This window comes from Corvus hawaiiensis, chromosome 2 (genome assembly GCF_020740725.1).
Source record: "Corvus hawaiiensis isolate bCorHaw1 chromosome 2, bCorHaw1.pri.cur, whole genome shotgun sequence".
NCBI classification, from domain to species: domain Eukaryota; kingdom Metazoa; phylum Chordata; class Aves; order Passeriformes; family Corvidae; genus Corvus; species Corvus hawaiiensis.
The window spans coordinates 115,799,574-115,823,236 of NC_063214.1; the positions used below are offsets into that span (position 1 = coordinate 115,799,574).

The window sequence follows — 23,663 nt, forward strand, 5'->3', positions numbered from 1 at the left end:
AGGGGGTGAATGGAAAGGAGATGTCCTTGCAAATCTAGTCACTGCCATTACCAAACCTATCAAATGAATTATGGGGAAGCGAACCTTTTAAAATAAGATGTTTAAAGTCTGTACCTAGGATCATGTTTGACTTTTATAACAAAATCCACCTATTTCTGTCTGCATCTCATGCAAGACTGCACCCATCCTGGAAAAATCAATTGAAGGGTTTCTGTATTATGAAACATAGGCACTTCTTTTTTAATTATTGCACTCAGCTTAAGGCTATGCTCCTCTGTGGCTGGCTAACCTGGATCTGTTATAACTCCATTACAACTCAAAATTCAACAGCATTAGCAGTTTTCATCACACTGAATTGTTACTGGAATTGCTTGTGCTGAGTCTGAATCCAAATATAATGAAAGCAACTAAAATGTAGCTCTTCCTATTGATTATTTAGCCTGAATACAAATTAATAAGGACGCAATCCTCCATGTTTATGTTTTTAAAGAATTTATTTGCTTGTTTGGTAGGAGCCAGAAAGTGAGTTGAGGTGAATGAAGTGGAAAGAGCACTTTTGCTCAGTGAACTATAGGCTTGAGATTGAGCAAAATCAGTTCAAAACAAAAGACAGTTTTACCAGAGAGGGTTTGCAGATGCCCATCAAAATGTCTGTACACAGACTGGCCCTGCAGCATGGGAGCACCAGAACGCACTGCCACAGGGGAGATCTGTGTGGGTATTTATACCATGCTCATTGCCATGGTAACAGAAAGTCTTATGAAATGCAGACATTACATACAGAGGTGTTTGTGCTTTCCTGCCTCTCTCACACTCACTCTTTCCTTTCCCCCAACCCTGGGGCTTTTATGGGTGCTTTTATAGCAAGGAGGCCCAGTGTCAGCCAACAACTTGCATGGACTCCCCAAACCTTGGGATCCCTGGGCTAGACTGGTCCAGTGCCTCCTGGAGTGTGCCTTCAGCATTGGCTCCTCCAGTCCTGCACTGATCCACCAGTCACAGGTGCTCCCAAGCCCCTCAAGTGTGCCTGGCCACTTCAGGGAGTGGTGGGGGGGAAGTCCTTCAGCAATATCTGAAGGTCGTAGCTGTGGAAAAGGATTGCCAAGGCTTAACTCACAGCATGCCTCCTGCCTCCCCAGGGATGCAGGGAATGGCAGCCATGGGGTGGGAGGTCCTGAGCTCAGAGTTTGGTGGTGGGCTGTCTGCCAGGAGCTGAGAGTGGTTTCCAAGCTCTGGACCAGCACCCACTGTGGATCCCCTGTTACTTACACAAAACACTTTCTCTTTAAGCAGCCACATGCCAGGATCATTCAAGATGGGAGCTCTTCCTCCTGTGGCCACATCTGGCACTGACTGTGTGAATTTTAGGTAGGTAGCAATCATGCTTTTGCACCTCCATACCTCACTGGCATGTTGTGCCACTTTTTTTCATCAATATCACTGTAATGTGCCTGGAAGCTTATCAAATGAAACGAGTAGCAATCAAAGTATCCTAGCTGACTTCAAAAATAAATTAGTCTTCTTCTGCTTCTGTCTATAAAAGAGATCTACCCTAAGAGCTGGGTAATTGGTAAGCTCTGGCCCTCTTAAGCCCACATCTATATAATTTGCAAAGCTGGGTTTAACACGATGCTTCAAGTTAATATGCTGACACAATATGATTTTCTAAAGAAAAAGGCTGACTACAGGTCTTCAGAAATTCTTAAAAATGTTCTGCTTAGTCTTATGGCAGTCTGTCATACTAGCCAAGAAAAATGCAAGACCAGGTTTTGGGTGTTTTTGAGCAGTTAAGAGTCAGGAGTACTGTGGAAGGAAAGGGAAGTTACCTCTTGCTTCCTGTGAACATCTTCTCCATGCTATAAAATATTGCTCACTCTCCTTAGCCAGATGAAGAATTTATAAATGGCAGGGAAATCAAGAATCCAGGAGACTCTGGAAGTGGGAATTTTGACATCTAAAGCAAATGAAACGGTGCATTTGAATTACAGTATATTATTGTTTTTATGAATTTGTTAGTCTTTTGATTTAGAAATGGTTGTATTGTTAACATAGTACTTCCTTTGCTGTAGCTACACACTTAAGTAGGCATGATACAACATCCAAAATTGCTACCTAGAGATACGGTATTTTGTACACAGTATGATTTCTAATTGCTTGAATAATACTACACAATGGAATAGTTTTTTACTCAGTGAGAGCTGTTTCTCACTGCTTGAGATATAATAACCTCTTGGGAAGTCATGGAGCTGCAAACTGTAATGATCTATGTAGAGCATTTTTGCTCAGTCTCTATTCTTAAAAATGCTCAGCATTCACTAAAAAATGAATCAGGAGAAACTGGTAAAATAAGTTGCAGAAACAGAATGAGATGGCTCTTCAGAATTATATATAGAAGGCTTTTTAAACGCCCACATCCCCTATATTAAAAACAGTGATTCAGAAAATCAGCCAGTGGATTCCTGAACCAAAGTATTGTGTGAGATTTTTGCAGTCCACGTTTAAAGAGATGCATTGTTTACAAGAATGAAATGGGTATTACACGGCACTTTTGCAGTACAGCTGTCTTGTAGTGTAGTCTCTTTACTTGGATGAGATGATGCTAATTTTAATTTACCAGTTTAATTTGCTATATTCATCTATGCATTTATAAAAACAAATTTTCTTCTCAGAAATATGTATGAAACAAGTCAGCCAGAAGTGTACATGGTAATATTAAATAATCAAAACAGAGTGAGCCTGAAAAGAGTAGCAAAGTCATATATCTGATGCCTACAGCAAAGAACTGGAGTTGGGAAGATATTGTGGTTAAACCTACCTGCAAGTCAAGTATCTGCCATCCAAATCCAGAATCCCCTTTTTGAAAGGATGAAAGGGGCTGACTGCAGCCCAAACTCCCTGCATCACTCTTCCAATCCTCCTTAAAGGTGAGGGACCACTGGAAATATTTTGGTTTGTCAGTCAAACCACAGTGGCAAATGTTAGTTAAACTCCCTGTCACAAGATGTGGAATTGAGATGAAGGGGAGGTTCCCAAAATGATGCCACCTACTCCCCTGGCATGGGATGTCCCAAGGCTGGGGAGGTGCCTTGGGACCTCAGTGCCAGGGACTCAGCTGGCATCAGGACCTGGTACAGGGGCAGCAGCTGCCCTGGACCCACCTCCTAGCAAGGTTAAGGATGCAGTCCAGAATAGGAGCTGTAACATTATTTAGAAAGCTGCACCTTTTTTTACGAAGGCATTCTCACTTCTTACCAAGCAGTGAGATAGATCAGAGTAAGAAGTCTCCTGCTGCAATACATGGAAAACCATAACGGACTGGAGCCTCATCAGGGGAGACCCACAGACCCAGGCCAGGAGCTGGGCTGCAGCTGCTGTTTGCACAAGGAGCAAGGGAATTGCGTGTTCTTTCCCTTTCCTTCCTCCTCATTCACGGCAGGCTGAGAGCTACTGGTCCAGTACAAGCAACCTCGATGGTCGCTCTGCAGGTTCTGTAGGCACTCCCATAGACTGGAAGCTAAGGCAGTGCTGAATGCAAGCTGATACATTGTGAATGGTCATGTGCCCTGAAACAATTTTATATTGGTGTGTATTGATGAGCCTACATCTATTTTGTCATGAAGTTCTTAGTGTTATTGACCCACCTGCCTGGGAGTGTGAGCCCAGACTGCAAAACCCCGAGCAGACTGACAGCTGGGCACCAAGGGTGGGGACTCTGCTTTCCCAGATGGAGAAGCTGCTGTGCAAGCGCTGCCAGCCCTGACAGCAGCTGCCCAGGGGGAGGCGAGAATTCCCCAGATGGACGGCTCCTTGCTCAAACCCTGCTCAAAAAACACCAAAGAGAGGAACTACCTACTGCAGAAACCCTCCTCTCCCACCGGAGAAAACAGCCTATGACCTTCTTGAATGCCCTTGCCCAGCTGAGTGTTTGATTTTTGTGCTGAATTTTATTCTAAACTCAGTATGGAGCAGCACTGATGGTGGCTGTGCTTGTTATATAGGCATGTGAGTAGACTGAAAGCTGAGTAATAATTCTAAAAAAGATACACCCTAAGGACTTTTTAGGCTTTAGGGGTACCTAGTGGGACTGAAGAACTGTAGCTATATATTTCCTTCCTGCCCCCTCTGCTAGAAGAGCACTGGAGGAATTTTCTAAAATATCAGTCAGCATTTCACCCACTGCCATCTATGATCTTTTTCTGGACAGAATAAATAGTGGGAAGGACTTTTTCGGATGGAAATTAAGAGTAGCTCTAGTACTTCAGAGAAACAACAAGCCTTTGCTTCCTTTCCAGTGTTAGCAAGGAAGAGAGGTCTGCTGTACAGGGTATGACATAAGTAAAAGTAGCTGTCATATAGGATAAAAGTTAAGAATAAGGTACATATTCACAATACCTCTGTGTGCCTTTTCAGACTAGAAATCAGTGCTGTGCCATCTTCTGCACTGATGTGGAGATCAGGCTTTGCTGGACACTGATACAAAGGGAGAAACTGTAGCACAAAGCAATTACTGGCAGAGTTCCCATGGACGTTAAGGAAAGGCAGGACTCACACCGAAGGAATTTGAAGCAGTCAGTTTCATTTCGAGTGTGGCCTCTTGTGGGCTATTTCTCCGCTGCTTTTCAAAACTAAGCTGGTGATTGCAGAAAGGATTGTCCTGCATGCCTTCATTCCAGAGGAATTTATTCCAGAATAAAGCCACCCCACCAGGCATTAGCAAGACAAGGCTTCCTGCTCAGTCCCCTTCTAGCCTGTCGGGCCTGTGCTGGAGCAGCCTGCTTTTAAAGGAAGTGGGAGACCCAGCCAGGGATTGACTTCTGCAAGGAACTGCCAGCAAATGGAACAGCAGCTCAGCCAGCATGGCCCAGTGAAAGCAGCTCAGGTAGGATTTGAGGTGGTCATCTGTGTATGAGCAGTCCAGGGCAATTTCAGGAAGCAATGGGCTAAGTCCACACTGGTGACAAAGACAATGAGACAAAGATGGGGAGTTTTATTCTGTTGCTGTCACTTGGGGAATTAGAGCCCTCAGAGGTGGCACCAGGAAGAAATGAAGCATCAGCCCTCAAAGAAGGCTGTGTTTGAGGCAAAGGAGAGTCCCCTAATAAATCTCTCACTGTCTCTCTCAGATTGTGACAGCCTGTCACAAGTCTGCAACACTTTTCTCTAGAACTCCACACAACCCAGAGCTGGAAAAACAGCACTTCCACAAAATGCACGAGTTCCTGCAAGTGACAGTTGCCTGATCCATCCTACAGGGAACACACCGGAGGGATCCCGCTGTGTGGGATTTGTGGGAAGGGTTGCCTTGAACACTGGGCTCTGGCTGTGGGAGCTGCCCGGTGTGGGGCATTGTGCGGGGTTGTATAATCCGAATGAAAGACCTTATTGTGATGGGTGCTGCTTATGGCATAGGAAATTGTTGTGAGATTTTCAGGCTGAAGTCTCTTGTTAACACTATCCCAGCACTGTGCTGTTTGGGCAGAGATTGTGCTGTGCTCCCTTAAAGAGCTTTTGGAAGACAGTCCAAGTGAAAGATGAAAAGGAAATGCTGGAAAGGAAAAAAGAAAAGATACCAGCATGTGGGTTGCAAAAGTAGAGGTATGCTGGAAACCCCACCATCTTGTACTCTAGCTTTTCTACAGAGAAGCATTACATCCATTGAGCATAGCATTTTTCTTCCTTCTTATCCAGCAATTTTGCATTTAATGGTAAGTGCCTGAAGAATATTAATGCATATTTAAATTAGGAAAAAACCACATAGTTGATAAAGCCCAGTGTGGACAGACTGGAGCATTAGAGAAGAACCCAGGAGACTAAACATAAAAGATCAAGACCTGAATAGGACTAAAAATGGTTTAAACCTATATCTGGACTACCAAAATATCAACTGTCACGTTAGATCACTTTTCAGATATTTGGAAGCAGTACAAAGTTTCCTCTGTTAGTTAATTACTCCCTTAACTGTCCACTACAGAGTTTCTTTCATTTCCTCTCCCAAACATCTGGCAGTAGATACTGCAGAAGCCCACAGTCAGCAGGATACGCAAGCAGGGGCCTAACTTTAGTTCATGAGTCATCCCCGTGGCTCCAGTGGGACAGTTCAGGTGGTTAAAGTTAAGCATGTACTTAAGTACTTTGCAGAAATGAAATGGATCTGTGCCAGAGGGAGGTTGCTGCCTAGGTGGGAACGGGTCGTTTGCGTGTCCTTAACCATTTATGAAAGGGATTCGTATAAAACATAGCGAAAAGAGACCCCTCTGCTGCGAGAGCAATGATTCCTGATTTTTAAAAATGGACCCCTGTCAACCTTTACAGTCTCTCTCAGCCCCCTTGTTACTTGAAGCTGTTAGTTGGAAATGCTTTGATCAGGTTCAGCAGAGCAGGAACTGATTGCTCACCCTCACCTTACCCCGCTCAGTGAGCCTGCAGGGCATGGAAAGACAACCCCAGCTCCAGACACAGGATACCTGCTTTGTTACAAATGTTCTGCTTTTCTGGTAGCCACAGTTCAGCTGACGATCTAGAGCTGTGTTTGCAGGCAAAAATGTCACTCTGTGGAGTCACCATCCACAAGCAGAGGCACAGAACCAGAGCACTTCCTCTCCCCCATTCAAATGTTTGGTGGAGCTTAAGAAATCCTGATTTTTTAAAATTCCATTGGGAGCTCTTCTATCCAGGCCATGGTGAGCACATTCTCTGGAGCCCTGATCACCACAAGGCCTGCAATTAATTCTGCTCAGGCTGCGGTCCTATCTCCACCACACCCCGAGTATTTGCCTTCCTCTGGCTCCAGTGCCACAAACCTGACCACAGGTGGTGGGTTGGGTGGGCTTTGGGCTTCGTGGAAGTAGAGTTCATGCAGAATACAAGACTTGTATTATTGCACCTATACAGGAGCTGTATGATGCTTCCAAATAATCCCTTTAATAAAATCAGATAATGATTTGTTTCAAAACTCTGTAAGGTTTCAAAACTCTGTAAGAGTATCTCTGTCACCAGTAATTCCTTTTTTTCTGAACATAAAAAATGAAAATCAACTTTTGCCAAATAGAGAGCAATTTTTCCTAAGCCCTAATATCTGCGTAGTATTTCTCCTTGCACATTTTTCCCAACCTGTCAGAATCGTAAGACTGAAAATTATAAAGCAAACAGCTTTGCTAGAAAATGTCAGGCAGCCACATATTTTTCAGAAGAACAGAGTCTACTTTATGCTGGGTAGCATTGTTTGAAATTGAGTTTTCAAGGTGCACAATTTTTCATTTCCAAGTCAAGGCTAATGGAAAAATTTCACTTCCAAAGGTAAGATATGGAGCAACTGAAAACAGGGATTTAGAAAAGAACTGCCATCTCAGCAATCATTTTGAACATTAGGATCATTTGACATTTTAAAACTGGTGGCGGTGATTCACTTATCAGAGGGACTTAACCAGGATTTGTGTATATGTCTTTCAAATACTAAGTGTAAATCATCAGTCTTCCGTGACTCTGTTTTCTCCTTTGCAGGGTCTCTCTAAGCTCTCAGAGTTTCTCTCATCCTTTGAATCATCATGTGAAATGGACTTTAATATTTACTCCCCATCCAGCACTGAGTAAACTTTTCCTTCCTTCAGTAGTTTTAGTCTGTGCCTACGAAGCATGGAGGCAACTTCCTGGGATGGAGGAACCGAGCTCACCATGTGAAGGAGTCTCTACTCCTACTTGCCTCAGAGGCTGAGGTCATGCACATGAAAGGCAGACTGTTGCAAATGAGTTAAGAAAATGAGCATGAAGGTCAGTAACAGCATTAGAGAAAACTACAGAAGAAAGTTTTGGGTTGACATCTTTAAGAGAAGTCAACTCAGAGGACTTTTTTTTTTCATACAGTGCATGGGAAGGTTGCTTTGGCCAGATCCTGGGGAACAGATGCAGGGGAGCATTGTCACACACTAATGCCCTCCTGCTGCTAAGCAAATATCATGGCCTTTATTTAAATACACATGCATGATAAATCTTTGGTAAACATGAAAACTACCAACAGTTTCCTTGAAATTAAGAATATCTGAGTGTTTCTCCATTGCAAGAAATTTTTAGTGCAGCAGCACTGCTCTACTTGAAGAGCCTTTTGCAGTCCTGCCACACAATGAATTCCCACCTTCCATTGAAACTCCTGCTAGAAAAGACTGAATTGCAGTCTGCTGTCCTGGGCTAGGGTGCTATCTGATTTAATTTCAAGGCAGGCAGAGGAAAAAATATGGGAGAGGAGCAGCATTGAAAGAGCACATGGAAATGACCTACCATGGCAAAGGAGAAGAGTGGAATCAAGAAACAAGGCCATTTTCTCCACAGGATCATCCTCTGCACCATTTAAATACACCGGCATTCCTTGCAGACATGCTTCCTGCTTGTTTTGACTACAGGAAATAAGGCAGCAGGGAATACAAAAGTGTCAGGCAAAAGGACCTTTGTCAAATTACAGCTTGTACAGCTGTCCCTGGAGCAAGAGTAGGCTGCCCAAAGAAGACTACAGAGGAGAAAAAGTTAGTATAGTAGAAGAAATTCTTCTTTCTGCTCCTAGCATATCGTTTCCCTTCCCATACCTTTCCCCAGACTCTTCTGTCCTGCTTTCATTCCTTAGAGTAACCTAAAAAAAGTTCTGGTAGCTTGACACTAATCTTGTCACCATTTCTTGTGCAACTGAGTAAAGAGTACAGCCTGAGCAAGAAAGCTGAGCATCGTACAGCAGAGTTTGGAATTAGCCTTGTACATCCTGGATTTCCCCTCTTGTCCCCACCTTGTGCCCATTCAGGTGCTTCATACTGAATTTATCTATAGCTTGGTCTCATACGCTGCTGTCAATGAGCTTTTCTTTTAGCAGTCATTTATCTATGATCTAACAGGCTCACAGACTTCATAAAACTTCTTTTAAAAAGCATTTTACTTTGCATTATCCAGTGATTGTTTAATAGCAGCCAAGATGTATTCTCTTGAAATGCATACCTGAGCTTGCACATCTATTGTATCTGCCACTTACAGATTCACAACAGTCTGCTGGATTACTGGTCCCTAAAGATGGAGTTTATCACTCCAAACACTTGAAAATGCTTCTAGAGAGCAAAGGCTTTTATCCAGGCCAATTACTTACCTAATGCAAAATTTTCTGAGGATCACTTTTATTTAGAGGTCAAGAAAAGAAAACTCGCTCAAAAAATTACTCTTAAATTGCCTCGTGTGAAAGGAATGCAAGTGTTTGATGCAGTAGTCATATTAATGGGCTTGGTAACTCTGTCTGGAACAGGAAAGGAATATAAACAAATTATTTCTTACAGTGTGGTTTGCTCTGTCTGAGAGGAAGTGAAACTGCAATGACACCATTTAACCCTTGCAGGATCAGGTATTAGCAGCCTGGTTTAAATGACAGCATTGTTTTGCATGTTTTCTCATTGAGGCAAAGGGATGTGCCCTCTCCTTAAAGAGAAGGGAGCTGTCAGTGTATGCCTACCTCTTTTCAAAGATGTTACAGGAGGGCATGTTTTTTACAAAACCAAGTAAATGTTGTTATTCAATGGCCAGCTGTGACCCCTCATTTAAATAAAACAGCAAATGAAGCAAAAATTTAAGGAGGGAGAAGAACTTGTTAAACATCTATTTTGCACTTCCATTAACATCTCAGACATATTAAGAGTAAATGTTATTTGAATAGATGCACGCTGTTTCATAAGATAATGCAAGGGAAGTTAAGCAATCTGTGATGAAGTATGACTCGATGAGGAGTGTTTATTCCATTAATATGCTAAATAGCCCATCACCAGTAGCCCCAAAATGTGTGAGTTGAAATCAGAAGCCAAAACCTTTTGCTGAAAGAAATAAAATGTGCAGACATCAAGGTCAAGCACGACAGGTACCACTTCTGCTGCACAAAAGTCCAACCTGCGCACTCTGTGGACAAAACATCCCTGCTGCAGGTAAATGCACAAACCTTTGTGTCTCTCTGCCGCAGCAGAGATCCAGCCCCGGGAGGGAAGGAGTGCTGCCAGTGTTGCCAGCGTGACTGCACAAGGGGTTTCTTGTGGCAGCAGAGAGGCAGCTCTGCCTCTTTGTACCCCCAGGAGATGGAGGTGTGTTGGCAGTTCATCACAGCTGGCAAAACTCTCTAACAGCAGCCTGGGCTCCCACACTGAACAGTACAGTCTATTTCTGAGCAATTATTGCCTTGAGGGTTTACACAGCCCTAAATATAGATTGATGTTCAGGAGAAAAATCGAGTTGCATCTACCTTTGGCTTTAGAGGGAGCCAAATAAGATTTTGCTAAACAAAAGAATACATCTGAAGATGCTAATGGCAAAAGAAAGCAAAACAACCTTCATTACAGGTGTCAAGGCTTAGCTGCAAAGGGGCAGCTGTGTTGTCAGCATCACACTGCATAGAAATATCTGCCCCAGTCCAAAACAAAGCTGAATTTGTGGCAGTTTTCTTCTTCTTTCAACAGCTTTTTGGTTTTCAGAGAATGGAATGCAGTTCCTTCTTTCATCACTACCATATTTCTGTAATTCTTATCTGACATCCCTGGCTGTGTTTGACAAGAACTCAGGTGCTGTCTGTCCAGCACACAGAGGCCTCAGCTCTTCAGGGCCACTCCTGCAGCTAATGGGACTCACCTGGTAATTGAACACTTCCTTTAAGGCTGCAGGGAATACCAGCCTTGGATGGGAAGGCCATTGCTCTAACAGTGTGACAAAATGGAGCAGTGCCAGAAGGCCATGTCGCCCGTCCCATGTGCTCACAGCGCCCGGCTCTGCGCTGGTGTAACTCCAGGTGTGGTTTGACATTACAGCAAAAAGCCTGTCTAACCACTTGCTGTAGCTGAAAACTCCCCCTCTGCTGTGCCCAGCACCTGTTTCCGCCCTTCCTCCTCCTCATCCTCCTCCTTGCTGGCGCTGGGAATTCTCCTGGGAGCCAGTTAAACTCACCCTTCAGAAGAAGGCATTTTCTTTCTCTCCTTTTGTCTCCCTGGTCTGGCTCACAGCAGTATCTAAGGAGCGCTGGTGGGGAGTGCAGGAAGGCACAGATGAGGCCATAAGGATGGAAAAGGACAGGGACTGTCCTGGCTGAACCTCCAGGGAGAGGTTTTCTGTCAAGGCTCAATACCTTCCGGTTGAAGCTTGCTCAGAACAAGTTACCGTACCTTGGGTGATAAGAAGTAACATGTTCAGTTACTTTATATTTACCTCGAACTTCTGCTTCTCAGCCTCCTAAAACGAGAGCATTTCATTTGAGATGCTGCTTGTTCTTGTGCTAGATGTGCTTCCATCAAGCATGGGGAGCCTTCTTCTCTAAGGCAGAGATAACAGGTAGAGTTCAAAACCCTGAGACTGTTACCTGCTCATCTACTGCCTCTTCTGCTTCAGAGTTTGCACTGGCAGGAGACAGGGCCTTCAAACCTTGCCTAGGCTGTCACCCCGAAGTCCACCTGGCTCCAAAATGGCAATACAGTAGAGTCAGCAGGTGAGCCATGAAGCAGCAGTGATCACCAAAACTTTCTTCAACCAAAATGGGTTGTGGTTTTCTGAGTGCCCTTAACACTAATTTATGAATCCATAACCTTTTCAAGTAACTGTCTCTTTATTACCATTTCTTCGTTCTTGGCATTATAAAAGGAGATTAGTTTGATTATTTCATGTAATTTGAAATGGTTACCAGTCTGTGGCCTCTTTTCATCTCCTGTTTCTTGTTTCTCCAACAATGACCAGCACAGCAGCTGGTGAGAAAACTATTAAAGAGCCTGAGCTTAGTTAAGTCAAGCCTAAGTCATAACCCAAGGATCTCAAACAAGGCTTCAACAAAAAGGCAAGTGTGGGAACAAAGACTGTGCTGAATTAGAAAAGCTTCTTTTGTCATGGTCATTTTCATGACCACCAGGATTTCTCTGCCCTGATCCAAAAAGACCAACACAAGGCCAGGGCTGGGTCCTTTTTCTTGCTAAATGAGATGTTCCCATTTATCTTGCAGCTACAGATATGATAAAGCCAGTTTGAAAGAGTTTTAACCAAAGTCATTTGCCAGTTCTTGGTTCTCTGGCAGCCCTGAGGAAAAGAGCACCTGTCCCTGCTCTGCTTCCCTGGAGCTGCTCTCTGCAGTGGTGGGGAGGCCCTCACAAATCTCATCTCCCTCTGGAAGATGAGATGATCTAGGTCCTGCCCCTCATCCCAGGAGGCTCCTCTCAGGTCCCTTGTTGCCTGGCAGCAGCTTCTGATCACTCCTGAGCAACACATCCACATCCTTCTCAGGAGCAGTTGCCATCCTCAAATCCTCCAGGCTGTCCTGATTTTCCTATACCACTTATTAATGTTTATAATTGCAAAATAATTGGGCCTGCTGAGTTTGTAATGAAGGCACATTTTTAAATGCTGTAATCAAAGAACTTTCAATTGGATTAAGACTTTAGTGCCCTAGTGGTTTAATTACAGGCCCAGGTAAGCAAATAAGCTTTGGGTTTACTCCCATCTTTCAGATAGGCCACAGCAAAGTCTTTGTGCCCACTTGTTATCACTGAATGTCTGACAATAATTGAGGGTTGAACCCCAGTGGCCAGGACTCCTGCGTGGCATCCCAGGCAGTGAGAGTCAGCCCCAGACAGGCTCAGCTCCCAGCATGAGGCACCACTAGATATACTTAGTCAACATGACAAATGCCAGTGGAGAATTCCTTAGGAGGAGGCATCATGTGAAATAAAAGGTTGATCTGAAGGGTGTACAGCTTGACAAATGCTGCAAGTCAGCACAGCCACTGAAAGGTGGTACCCTCCTCTCTCCTGGCTCCCAGCCATCATTCTCAGCCATGCTGCCTGCTCCCCTCTCTGGCAAAATAGGTTCTATATCCACATGGCAAAGTAGTGTCAGGAGGCTGATACAGTTAAAGGCAACCCTTTCTTCCTTCCTTTTTTCGCCTCAAGGAACTGCACAAATATTTACAATAGCATGGTGAAACAGGGAGCCCAGGGCCAGGGACAAGATGCTGGTGGTGAGAGGAACCACTTAAGAGTGATGGGAGCATCAGAATCTGTCTGTTTAAATGTTGGTCACATTAAATCCTAAGGAGAAAGGTGAGAATGACTAAGTTTAAAGGTGGTTATTAAGCTTGAGTCCTATAAAGACAAATAATTATTTCTACGCTGCACCTCTAAAAAGGGCAATGTATTTCAACAGCATTAGAAAATGTGGTCTATCAAACAGGCTTCAAACAGTCCCTGGTGACAAACCTCCTAATCTGGGGCACGGTGAGACGTCGCGCTACAAAGAAGGTCTGAGCAATAAGCAAAACACATTGGGACTTCAGTTTCAGTTCTGCTTTGGCTCATTTGCAGCCCAGTCCTTTTCTAGTTGCAGTCTTTGAACTTCTCCCAAGCACACTCAGGGACTGGTTGGTAGGCAGGATGTGCTGCAGCTGCCAGAGAGATTAATTGGAAGAGAAGTGTAGATCAACACCATCAGCTGCACACACACACACGTATCAATTTAACTACTCCAATTTAGAAAAGATTGAGATAAATTGGTACAATCTTCTTTCTGGACAAGGTTAGAATGTAGATGCTTTCAGCTTGTCAGGTGCAAAACCAGACAAGCTGCAGCACCACCAGGAAAGGGAAAATACGTCTGTGGGTCTATACCAGTTATAAAAGTGTTATAACCAAATAGGTATAAAAATAGGTAGGGGCTGCCTGTATTTTTGCAAAAATTACATCTACATACATCATACGAAGTTTAATTGTAGTTGATAGCATTTTTCTTGTGGCCAAGTGGTTGTTTTATTTTACTGTGAGGTGTTTTTTCCTCATCTCTCTGGGATGTGTCTGCTTTGATCCCTATTGAAACCACTAAAAACCTGTGAATTATTTTGGGATTACCAGGAGTTTACATTACATGATAAACCTCAATGCAAAAAGAATTTAACAAATGTTAATCTGTAGTCACTGAACTTTGATTGTTATGTAATTCCCAAGGTTTCTTGGACATCTATATTGTATTTACTTGGTTTGGAGGTAAGAGGTACAGACAGAAATTTATTATTTCAAAGAGAAAAAAACCAACAAATTTTCTTGACTAGGCTGAAGCATGCATGAAAGTATCTAAATGCAATTTATCTTCATTAGAAAGACTCAGCATTGAGACATGGGTTCTCTGCTGCTGGTCATACTGGTATTATTTCAGCTCCATTTTCAGATATTGATAATAATGATACTAAATTATATTTTATAATTATAACCATTATATTGTGCTTGTACAAATTTTATTTAACAGGTTAAAATTATAATCTAATCTTATTAGCAAATCATCATATTTGGTCTATCTTTGAAGGGGGCAAATGGAATAAAAGCTAAAAAGTGGGAGATTCGCTTGTCCAAAGGTAAATGTGTGGCCTTTTCAGAGAGAGGCCCTTTGGCTGCCTTTAGGCAGCACAGAGGTGGGTGCTGTGGGAATGATTGCCCTTAGTCTAGAGCAGCCCAAACAAACCTATTTTGCCACTTTTTACACTCCTAAATGTACACAGGGACACCACCCGATGTTTTATTTACCCAGTAAATTTGAGCAGACATCAGACATTTGTCTTTCCAAGAAGAGAGAAAAAAACACAGTTTTGTCAAATGTGACTAAAAAGGGGGAATTATGAGGGGAACAGCTGCTCTGCCTGACCTCTGTAAGTGCTGCACAGGATCCATGAACACATTTAGGGGGAAAGGGAAAAGCAGCATTTGCTAAATTGATTTATTTGTGTTAGCTATGCCATATAAGCATCCCAGCAGTTATTCCCAGATTATTTCTCTTAACAGAGCGATGAGAGCTGCACCTCCCCTATGGTCCTGAACCACACCCATCACCTTCATCCAGGTACCCCTGAGGGGATGTGGGGATGTTTCAACTCCCTCTACAGCTGCTGAAGGGTAAGTTTAAATAAACTGTGTGCTTCCTCAGCACTAAATCCTCCTGTTCCGAGATGCTTGCAGACAAAATGAAGTGGGTTTTTCATGAAGTTAATGTCACTTTAAGGATTCATGTAAATCCTTCATGGGTTTTGCTTTCATTTTCAGTATGACTGAATTTTATGGTATAATCATATCAACTCTTCTACTTTAAATTCAGTCTTTCACCAGGGGATGGTTTCTACCACTTTGCCCATAGTCAGTAAAAGCAAGGTTTTGCCCTCTGAGCTGCACAAAAAATGGCTAAAACACTTTACAAACTCTGTTTTCCTTTTCACAATATTTAGTTCCTCAGACAATAAGCAAATATACCACTCTTCTAGAGAGGAGTTTCATTTCCTTCTTATGTACATTACCTCAAGAATGATTAAACTTTGGGCTTAGTTTGCAACATGCAATTTCTGCTTCATCCAGCAGCTCTTGGCAGGTTGTTTTTGGGATTATGTGGCACAGAGTCAGTGCTGGCAGCACTGTCCATCCGTGAGGATGCCCCTGCCACATCCCATGGGGTGTGAGGAAGAAATGGTCTCCTTTGCCCTTCTCAGAAGGCTGTGGCAGGAAAGAGGGAGCAGGAAAGAGCTGTGGCAGGAAAGAGCCCCCCCGCTTTGGAAGAGCAAACAAGACATCAGCTGCTCCCTGAGGTCTCCCTGGGAAACGCACAGCTCATAGGAGCTCTGGATCTTGTGGTTCCTCTCCATGAATGTTGCCTAAAAATAGAGCTGAAATGTGACTGTTCAAGATACAGCCTTGTGGTAAACAAGGAAATTGAGCACATAGCCATGAAAGTTTTGCTTATTTTTCTATCGTGGTCTGTAAACTGTTAAAACTGTAGCTTTTTATTCTAGGGTCAACTGCCAATAAGCTTAAGAAAACCTTCTGTTGTTCCACTGGTCCAGCTTGGTGCAGATCTCAGGGGCTCCTTGCACGTTTCCAAGCTTTTTTCCAGTAGGCACTTTGATTCAGTAAGCTTACAATGCAAATAAATGTTATTTGTAGACATATGCCAAGTAGTATAGACATTTACATTACGACTGCCTGAAACTGTCCATTATTCAGTTGCCTATTACTTGGGTAGACATTATCCAGAGTTTACATCAGACTGAAAGTAGAAGCTATTTGCATGTGCATGCTGGACTCGTTCAGAGCCGCAGGGAGCATCACACACTGGCCTTGCCACAGTGAGCTGAGCCTCTCAGGGAAGACACAGACAAAATTGATGATACCTTTCCAGGCTTTGTCAAATACAGCCATGATTCTGAAATTACCAAGCTCTGGAGCATCCTGAGGGATCCTTTAGCTGAGATGGCATAACCTGGGTTGTTTCCATGCATGCCCATGGCTTTGCTTCCACACCTCAAGCTTTCCCAAGATATTTTGGAGAAAGGCTGCTTGGGGGGGGCACTGCTGTTCAAGGCAGATTCTGGAGGGTCTGGCAGTAAGGAATCTAGAAAGCCTAATGATCAACCTCCCTCCTTTCCCAGCTTACTCTGGAGGTGCACAGCTCTGTGTTTCTCAGGATGCAGGAGCGGGAGGAGGGGTGAGACAGGGATGTGTGAGACATCTGAACCCAGCTATGAAAAAAGCTGCTGCCCTCCCTTGTTTGGAGATGTACACAAGCTGAACTTGCAGCCTTGCTTTAATGATGACTCCATATCCACTGTAAGCTGCCTTCCCACTTATCCACTATATACTCTGGAAGTAGAATAGGCTCAAATGCAGTTACTTCATCACTCTTTATATCTGCTGTACACTCCCCCTTAGGCTCTACTTCTTGGGAGCTGGGATGCTTTATTTCACTCTATGTGGTCCTTAACCCCACAACTCACCTGGGCTCTGCCAAGCTCATGCAGGCAGATGATCAGGAGGCCATGCAGAGGTTCTCAAGAGTGCATGGAATAAAGGCTCCAGAAACCTCATTTTTTGTCGCACCACTACAGTTGTTCACCATTATTGTGCCAGAAATGGCACCTCAGACTATTGACAGGACAAACTGTCAGCACTGTTAGAGGAGTAAATATGCTGGGCAGCAATGCTGCAAGGTAGATGCCATAAACTGGGCTGCTTTCCTGCTCTAACACCAAAGCATCACAGACAGCTCAGAAAAGACAGAAAGAGGACAAAACCAAGAGCATGGAGACTTGAGCAATGAGGATTCAGCAATGTCTAGGTTAAAGGCTTGTAAAAGGTCACATAAGCCTTTAGAGACCAACTTGCACAAGTTTTTAGGGGGTCTGCATCCCATGTCTTGCTGTCCTGCCTCCTCTCAGCATGCCTGACATGTTTCCCATCTTTGTTCCCTCACCACCCCTCCCCTTACAGATATTTATCACTAGCCTAGTTCCTTCCCTAAAGAAGGGGTTAATTTCCTAAATCCTTCCATCATGCTCTTGGCTTCATCTGGTTTCTCCCACATTCTTGCTGTATCTCCTTCCAGCTTGGGAAGATGATGCCTGCACATTTGTCATGCAGCAGGAATGTCATCCAGTCCATGAATGTAGCCAGGAGGGCAACCTTTGTGGGTTTTTTCCCCTGCAACTGACTGACCCTTCCTGTCACCAATTTCTCATGCTTTCATCTAGCTCTAAAAAATCCTGTTTGAGTGTTACAATAGGGCACCACACCAGTCTGAGATGCTTCTTCTTTTCCTTTCAGAAATTTTATGGGTATTTTTCTTTAGTGTCTCACCTGGAAAAGGATCAAGGAACATAACCTAGAAATAAAGCCAAGCTAGCTACCACCCTAAACCTATGATATGGACAGCCAGCTTTACTTTACATTTTTTAAAACCATGGTGCTGAGTGCTGTAATGTTTACAGATGCATTTTTGTTAAATTTACACCTACAGTTTTTGTGCAGTCAATCTCAGAATGACAAACACAGGCCTACTAAAAAGTCAGCTGAGAACTGCACAGAGGAACCAGGCTGGGATGGAAAGGATTTTGTTGTTGTTGCTGTTGTTAAGGATGGCATGAACGAGGGGAAGCAATGAATGCATTGTCTTTCATTGCCTTGGCAGGATAAGAGCTCTGGAGGAGCCCAGGCATGCCCAGTCCAGCAGAAGAGAAAAAAAGAGGGCTGCATATAACATTCTCTCCAGCATACAAAAGAGGAACAGAGGCTCTAAGAAGATGCCACAGGGAAGGCAGAAGTAAACACAGAGACAGCTGGAGAGTTCCTGGAACAGGGGAGGAGTGGGAAGGCGTGAGGCTGGGAATTGACTGAGTCCTCTATGCAGTCACTCTGGTCTCAGCTTCTCCTCTCTTCTCCCTGGGGTGGACAGCAGGAAACTGGGTTATGCTCCCTCAACTTCTGGCTGCATGTGCACATGCCCAAGTAGAGACTGCAGCTAGACCAGGCAGAGAACGTATGGGATGATACAATGTGGATAAATGGAAATTTTGCCCATTTTAAACTGTCAGGACAGAAGACAAGGTAGGAGCATGCAATGGGGTTAGATGTACTCCTGACTCTATAAAATACATATGTCTTAAATGCCTCAGACCTAAAAACACAGCATTCTGAAAGCAAACGATCCCTTGTCCTCTTAAACAGGCACACCTTTCCAGCACTGTCCCTCCCTTGGCACAGGGGGACAGAAGGACATCAGGAACTAAAGGTCCAGGGCAGCTGGAGTGAAGAAAGGGAAACCAAAGAGAGAAAAGGCATCTCCCAGTGAGCCACACGGAACAGAGGCAGAAGGGTGCAAGGGAAGGGGCAAGGAGGAGAACGGGAGATAAAGTTATGATGAATGGTGTGGTATTGTGTTATTGAAGGTCAGAGAAGAAAAGGACAAATGCAAAGAGAAGCCAGCAGGACTGGAGGAAGGGGAGAATATGCAGGAAGAATTGGGCAATGAGATCTCCTTGGAAAGATGAGTGGTGTTGGGGTAGTGGCTTTCACAGCCCTCTGGGAGGGATTTACAGCTCCATGACTTGCACTCTCATCCAGCAGCTGATGCTGCCTTGGATGTACAAACCTTTGTGTCCTGAGTAGTGACTATTTCTTCTAGGCATCAAAGAAGCTCAGAAGTTCTTGCTGGTCATGCTGAGGAGTTTGGCACTGGCAGGAGCTGCTGTCATGTGCATTTATAAAGGTGCCCACCCACAGCAGTACCCAAACACGCCAGGGGCTCCACTGAGCTGAGGCAGCCAGGTGCACACCTGCCTATGGTGTGTGATGTTCACTGCTAACAATTCTGTAGCTCATTTGAGACAGCCCCTGCCCATTCTGCTGTACACTGTGTACTGAGGAGAAAGCTCCCAGCACACCCATTTAATTCACATTTGTAACGGGAGATTGTAATTTTCAAATATTTATCAAGAACTATCAAGAGCCATGCCAGAAATTATTTGTACATAAGAAGCACTTATAAAGTGCAGGAGAATGCTTGGAAAAGCTGAGGTTTAGATTGCAAATACTGTGGTATCATGACAGCTTTTCACTGAGAGTTGCAGCATGTGCGTTTGCACTTCTATTATAAAACCTTATTCAGCTGCTGAAGGGGCTAAAGCCATTCTTAGGTTCTCTAAAAGATCTTTTTAATTCTCAGCTCTCCCAGTGGGAGGCTGGAGGCCAGCTATTCTTTCCACTTGAAGAGTAGGTACCTACAATTCTTGACAAGCAAAGTTCTTTGTAGGCAGACAAAAGTAGGCTAAAAGCAAAGATGCCTGTTAGGAGTATTTCACTACATACAGAAACTGAGAATTGTTGGTTCTTATCCCAACTTGTCACCCCTTTTTTACAATATGCTGAAAATGGTTATTCTTGAAGAAAAGACCTTTTTCATAAGCAAAAAAGTCATACTTATATTGCTCAGAACAGAGAATATTAAATATCACTAATAAAATTATTCAGCAAAAGCCCAATAATGTGTTTAAGTGCTCACCTATGAAAATTTAAAATATTCATTCATTTATGTGTCAGTGGATGAAAAGTAGATCCTCTAGAACAAGTTATAAAAATCTTTCCCCTGCTTTTTGTCAGTCGTGTTCTCAGAAATGTCCTGGACGTGGCTGATGGATGTGATGGGCAGCGTGATCCTGATGCAGAACCCAAACCTTTGTCCTCCAGATTGTACCCAAGAATTCACATCTGACAGATCAAAGCAGATGAACTCCTGAAGAGCCAGTGACTTAGCTCAGCCATCATTGCAGTGCTGAGCTTCCTACAAAAACTTCTGAAATGTTGTCCAGCCTCCAAACAGAATAAAAATATTCAATAAAGCATCTGAAAACTGCCATTCTAAGTCTCTAATACAAGCACTACTCACCTCTAAATACATCTGATTTTGTTTTTGTAGGCAGTTTGTTCCTCGGTGCCTAATTTCTCTCAGGAGACTTAGTTGCCTAAATCAATATTTACTGCAATGATTCAGTAAAACTGCTAAATAAGACATGTTACAGAAACACATCATCTTAATACTTTATTTTAAAAAACATCAATTCTAAGAACTGGGATGCATGAAATGTAAGCCTGGAATTATCCACACTAATTTTTGTTCACTAGATAAAGTTTACTTCCATAAACAAATGCCTGTAAAGCAAGACACTATTTTTATCATCCCTTTAAATCATGTTAGATTAACAGATTAGGAATCATGCACCACTTGTCAGATAATAATATGGGGTTTAGGTTAGAATAAAAAGAGGAATAATAGCACCAACCTTATCCACATGATATATTCCTTATGCCACCAGCTCTCCACTACCTAGGACAGCCTGAGCCCGACACTACAGACAGGAAAACCCAGTGGCAGAACTATTGCAGACTCAAGAGTCACTCTGGCATCTCTGTAGCACATTCCAGTTTTTGCAAATGCTCATGAGTTGAGCTGGCTCCTCACAGATAAGATATGAAAACAGTGACACAGTCTACTCATGGCTGAATAATCTTCCCACAGGCTTTGGGGACTGAACAATCTTAGCAGTCAGACTCTCAGAAATTCAATTTGCTAAGTCTTAGACAATGTTCTTGATATGGTATCCTCCTTGTTAACACAGAAGAAAGAAATGAACCCTTTCTTTTCTAGTATTTTTTCTTTATTTTGCTGCTTTTCCCAATGAAACATTTTAAACCAGCCTTTAAGGATGAGAAACAGCTTCATGTATAGAACAGCCTTCCTAGAGGCAATTAATGAATCCAGAGAGTGATTTTTTAAAAAAATTGTAACTACTATTTGAGTTTGATTTCATGATCTGTCTGTTGTACATATGTTGAAGAAAATTTGAATTTTTGTTTAAACTGGATTGCACTCCTAACACAGCATAAAATATTAAAGATTTATATTTTCATAATACTATTCCCCTTTCCAAGCCAGATCCCACCTGTCAAGACAACTTCTTAGATCTTTCAAATGTTCACCCCCTTTCAAACCACGATTCTTAGAGACTGCTAGTCCTGCTCCAGCATGCAGAGGCAATGAGCTGCTGTCTTCTTGTTGTAGTGTGCAGTTTGTGCAATAACTGGGGGAATTAAGGCAATTTGATTTCCTGTGTGTTTGTGTCCTCCTCTCTCACTGAGATAAACTCAGGCAGGTTGTCCCCTGGTTTACACATCCTCTCCTAAAGAGACTCCCCAGGGACTGCCAGCTGGGCACTGGGACTGGTGGTGCCTCAAGCCTGGTGTGGTGACAACTTGCTCCTGCCTCCCAGCAGGATGCTGAGCTGGGCACTCTCTTCTACCCAGTTATTCGTACCTGCAGGAGCAAGGGATCTTCCTGATCCCAAAATACAAGACACCCCTAACTGTCTTGAAGTGCTCCTTTTCACATAATAAAGTAACACCTTAATGAAAGTCTTAATTACTCATGCTTTTCTTTCATCTTTTCCTATGTTAGTAAGAGTCAAAGAAATTTTAGAACAAATTACTTCTTTTTTGTTTGTTTGTTTGTTCTTCAGTTCCTCCCTAGTACCAAACATTTTGATCTTCTATGTTTTAAGAGATGCAATTTTATCATCTGCAAATCCATCACATTATGCTTTTTTAATGCTTTCATTAATAAAATTAAATTAAATTAAATTAAATTAAACAAAATAAAATAAAATACATTTCCTTTTATGATCTTGGAATGAATTCTCCAGGACAAAGAAAAATGAAACAAACCTTCTTGCTGGTTGCATTAGAGAGATTTACTGTTTGCATTTGTTACTTATTTCTCCTGCATTATCTCAGTTCTTATTGGGAATATGAACTTTTTTCGTGTTACATACTGTTCTTATAAGTTTTACCGTTGACAAAAATACAGCAGGAGTGAAGCTGGTGGTTTTAAGCAAACCCCTTTGTTTTACTTTCACTCTTAAGCAGAAATAGCTCTTTAAAGCAGTAAGTTTCATTTTAAAGAGACACTCTTTATGTGAGGAGTTCCAGTTGGTGATACACTTCTGACTATTGCATACCTTGCCTAGTAATCTACGCAGAAAATCATAAAGGTGTAACATTCCACAGAGGAGGAGCTTTTACTTGGAAAGATGGACAGACCTGTCCATCCTTGCCTTCAAACCATTCTCCAGTCCCACCAAGTGTGTGAGCAGAACAAAACTCAGTCTAAAGTAAACCAATCACATCTAGACTGAACCCAGTCAAACAATGTGAAACTCAGCAACTCTTGCCCATCACCACAGCAGAGGAAATACCAACTACAGCAGAACAATCCTGGATCCTATCCCTGAGTGTCCAAGAACGTGATATGCTTCCTCCAGTGCATGACTGCAAGAAAGTTAAGTAAATAACCATTGTGACTCAGGAAGAATTCACACAAAATGCCCATAGGGGAAGAAACACCTACTTGGCAGTCAGTGGCTGTTTCTCAAAAGGGTCATTTCATCCTAATCCTCAGTCTGGACCCTGAGGGGAAACCTTCTGAGGATGAGCCTAGTAACTATGGCCTCATCTATACTCTGCACAATCCCAGAAATAAGAGGCTTGACAGAGACATATTTTTGACATTTTATAAACTCTCTTGTCCACTGCTAATTTCTCCCTGCTGTGCAGGTTATAGAGTACAAGTCTCTCTCTTTTACTGCCCCAGGAGGAAGTAAGTCTGACATTTCTCCTCCTCTCATGTATCCTCCTCTCTCCTGCAGTGAGGAGCCCCATTCTCCACAGGGACCCATCACCTGCACTATTAAGCAGCACAACTAACCCAAATAATCAAATTGGTACATACCCAGCTAAGCTCTGAGCCATCATCCCCCATTCATCTTTATCTTACTGACTCAGAGAATCATGGAATAGTTTGTGTTGGAAGGAGTCTTTAAAGATCACCCAGTCCAACCCACAGATCTTTGAAATCTCTTGCTTTTTATTTCAGAACAATGGCTTTGTGTGTCTGAGATCATCTCTCAATTCTTCAACTATGAGAGCATGTTAGAAAATTATTCCCTCTTCCTACAAGCCTCATAGCTGCAGCAAAATAATCCACACTATCTGATGTTCCAAAATCAATATATCTATGCCTTGTTAAGGTGCTAGAAAAGCCGTACTAAATTTTATAGTTATTTCTTAGTTTTTAATTAAGCATGAACAATTTGTCCATCTCTTAACAATACTTTGCATACACATGTATGACAGGGAGGGACTGAAGGCTGTGTGGTTTTTTTCACATTTATTCCTGTGTGAACAGCTGTGTAGTTGTACCACTGCATTAAATACTTCTATATATTTATTTAATACTTCTAATAAAATTGACACTGATAGCTCATATTTTGATTACCA

General features: G+C 42.9%; 1 long non-coding RNA gene across 1 annotated transcript; it reads left to right on the forward strand.

Annotated features, from left to right (window-relative positions):
- The first annotated feature begins 4,567 nt into the window (after positions 1-4,567).
- Positions 4,568-20,190, forward strand: LOC125318561. Its single transcript, XR_007200424.1, has 3 exons — positions 4,568-4,879; positions 14,802-14,912; positions 19,935-20,190. It is a non-coding gene; the product is annotated as an uncharacterized LOC125318561 (long non-coding RNA).
- Positions 20,191-23,663: the final 3,473 nt, after the last annotated feature.